This window comes from Porites lutea, chromosome 2 (genome assembly GCF_958299795.1).
Source record: "Porites lutea chromosome 2, jaPorLute2.1, whole genome shotgun sequence".
In the NCBI taxonomy this organism is placed as follows: Eukaryota; Metazoa; Cnidaria; class Anthozoa; order Scleractinia; family Poritidae; genus Porites; species Porites lutea.
Window position 1 is genome coordinate 45,713,503 of NC_133202.1, and position 3,306 is coordinate 45,716,808.

Here is a 3,306-nt window from a genome sequence, read left to right on the forward strand (position 1 = left end):
TGCCGCGGTGTTTTTTCGATCGGCCTTGGTTAATGTGCTGGTGTTTTGTCGGCTAACGTTCCACTTCCGAGGTTTCCGGAAGAGACTTTCTCGTGACCCGACGCATATACATGTATTCTAGTATAGACAGCGTGACGGAAATGACGTCAGGCAACCTTGTGCATGCTTCCTGCATGGTGACACATGGTTCAGGTAATGGCGGTAATGCTATGTGACCTGACAAGATCTGTGAATGCGTTCGTGTAAATTGTCTAAATTGCAAAATGGAAACTAGAACTATCGTGTGTGTAGGCTTTTACCAAGAAGGTGCCAAAGGCGATTACTTTATTCAAAAAAATAAGTTTCGATGCTGCGTCGATTCCAGTCATTGGGGAAGTGTGGTGAACGGCTACGCGAGCACGTTCGGTAAGTTTTATATTTGGTTTATACATGAACTGATATAAATTATGTTCCTCGAAGCTATTTCAGCTAGTTTGCTTGTCTTTATCGTTAACTTAATAGACCTTTTCACGGTTTCTGTGGTTGAGGGCAAACACAGCAAAATTTACAATAAATGTATGGTAAAAGTCGGGAGTTTGATGCTCTATAATTTGAGGAAAGTTGACATTCTGAAATTTCTATAATTTACAAACTAAAGATACTGGTAAAACAGTTAACCAATTGAAGGGCATCGGTTCGCTGAGAAGCGAGAAGTCTTACTTTTAGTTTTCATACAAATTGGTTTTCCCACTAACTGCAGCTCCATTTTACAGACAAATATCTTCTTGAAAATCGTCAAATTAGTTGTTTTACCGACAGGACATCAACCTTTCTTGTTTGGAGTTTCCACTCGCTTTGGGAGACAAGTTCGAATAAACAACAGACTCATTTCGTAAAAGGTAAAGCTTCGTGCCAAGTGGCCCATACTGCCGGAGCTTATCCTGGTTTCCGTAGCATTAAGCAGCTTGGAATATTTCTACTTCCTGGATGGGATGCTAGTCCATCGCAGGGTTACCCCCGGCATTATTTCGCCGGTACCCATTTATACACCTGTGCGGAGAGAGGCACTGTGAGAGTAAAGTGTCTTGCCCAAGAAGACAACGCAGTGCCCCAGCCAGGGCTCGAACTCGGACCGTGCGATCCAGAGTCCAGCGCACTAACCATTAGCCCACAGCGCCTCCCACATTCATTTCGTAAGATGAGAGTTATTTTCCGTAATCACATCCGCTGGACTGTTATACTGGATTTTTGGGCCCTCACATTTAATGTTAGGATTGACAGCGACTCATGAACTATAAAAAAATCAAATTTACAAATTGATCGGTGAAATGATAAACTGGATTATGCTCCATATATTTAATGCTAAAATTGACGATCGTTGAGTACAAAACAAACTACGAGTAAATGAAACTCTGTATTTGCACCGGAAAACAAATGCAGTTTGCCGTGGCTAACCCTTTTACCTGTCTGTTGCCAAGTGAAAAAGATTATGGTCTCAAGACTTCCAAGATGAACCATGGAAAATACTTACTGGTAAGCAAATTACCATGAAGTTGAGTTCTGCCTTTTCCGAATTTGTGGCTCGACTAGAAGCATGTCCAAAGTGATGTCAGTAAGCAAATTTATTGAAAAATGTTTTACGCAATACCAGATACTTTCATTTTTCAAGCTTGCAGACTGTTTGATTAGTCAAATCTGTATTGTTGGAAGAAACATTATAAGCTCTGTCCTTAATGCTTAACGTTTTGAAACTTGAACGAAAACTTCTTAAACATGAAGTCCCGCATCTGTTGCGATTACAGAACAACTATATTAAGTAATTCATTTTTTCATGCTACAACGCTACTTTCTATATACCAGGAAAAATTTTGCAAGTAACACGGATTCGGATTTGAACAAAAATTAAGTCGGATCGACGGGTCGGGCCTAAAAATATCACGGATCGGCGGATTTGCATACCCCTATTCACCCCCCTCTTCCATGTTTTAGTAACTACGGGTCTGTGCAACCGGAATGTACCGTTCCATTGAGCACGTGAAGTTTCCGAAATTTCAAACCGGAATTTTTGTTGAATGGAAAGCGCCCTTGCTCTCAACGTGTTTCTACTTTGTGTGAGAGGGAAAATGTTTTTGTGTGGTTAGCTTATAGAACGAGGAATATTCATAATAACTTTTAGCGAGTTTCTACTTTGTGTGAGAGCGAAAATGTTTTGTATGGTTAGCTTAAAGAACAAGGAATATTCATCATAACTATTAGCGCGTTTTTTATAGTTTGTGTGAAAGCGAAAATGTTTTGTGTGGTTAGCTTATAGAACAAGGAATATTCATAATAACTATTAGCGAATTTCTACTTTGTGTGAGAGCGAAATTGTTTCGCATGGATGGCTTATAGAGCGAGGAGTATTCATAATAACTATTAGCTCGTTTCTACTTTTTTGTGAGAGCGAAATTGTTTTGCGTGGTTAGCTTATAGAACTAGGGTATCTAAAAGATAGTAATGCTGCGGCACATTCTGTTGATACTGGCATTAGTTAGGCAGTGAGACTTAAAAGAATAATTACTATCAGTCTATGGAGAGAGAACTCGTGGGAACGTTGTTTAAAAAATGATCAAGTGGTTGTACTGGTTTTCCCACAGTAAATTGTAGGAAATAATAGAAATTCAGATTGTTTATCCATATATTTAAAATACGGTGCACGATATTTTCTCTGGAAACACAATACTTTTCTTGCTGTTTGCTACACTTTATTAAGTAACAGTTATTTAGCTATATATTTATAGAAAACAACAACACAAAAAAAGGGAAAAAAAAGAAAGAGGGAATAAAGAATTCGGTAGGACTCGAACCTTGCACCTTCTGCTCGACGCGACTACACCTAACCACTACACCACAAAGGCTGACTGCATAATCTTAGGGAAAAGTCTTTCATTTTATTCCTTTACCATGAGACTTCCGCCAGCAAGATGTTCGCCAGCCGCATTAACCGAGCTATTAACAGTGTAAAAACAATGTAAAAGGCATATTCCATGGCAATGAATGAAAGAACATAATTATGCTTTTCAAAGTAGGACACAAAACGTATGTTTTGTTATCTTGATTTCCGCTGTTATTTTGAAGCGAACGGTCAAAATCACATCCATTTTTGGCTCATACAGTTTCTTAAGAATAGCACTGCATGACATTTTCTCACTTTCACATCACCTTCTAGCAAGCTGGAATTTGTATATCCCCCGTGTTGCGGAGTCGAAGAACAAATGCTCATCTTCTCGTCAGGTTTAACACCTGGACGAGTCAAAGGCTCTTGAATTGAAATCCAATCCAAGACTC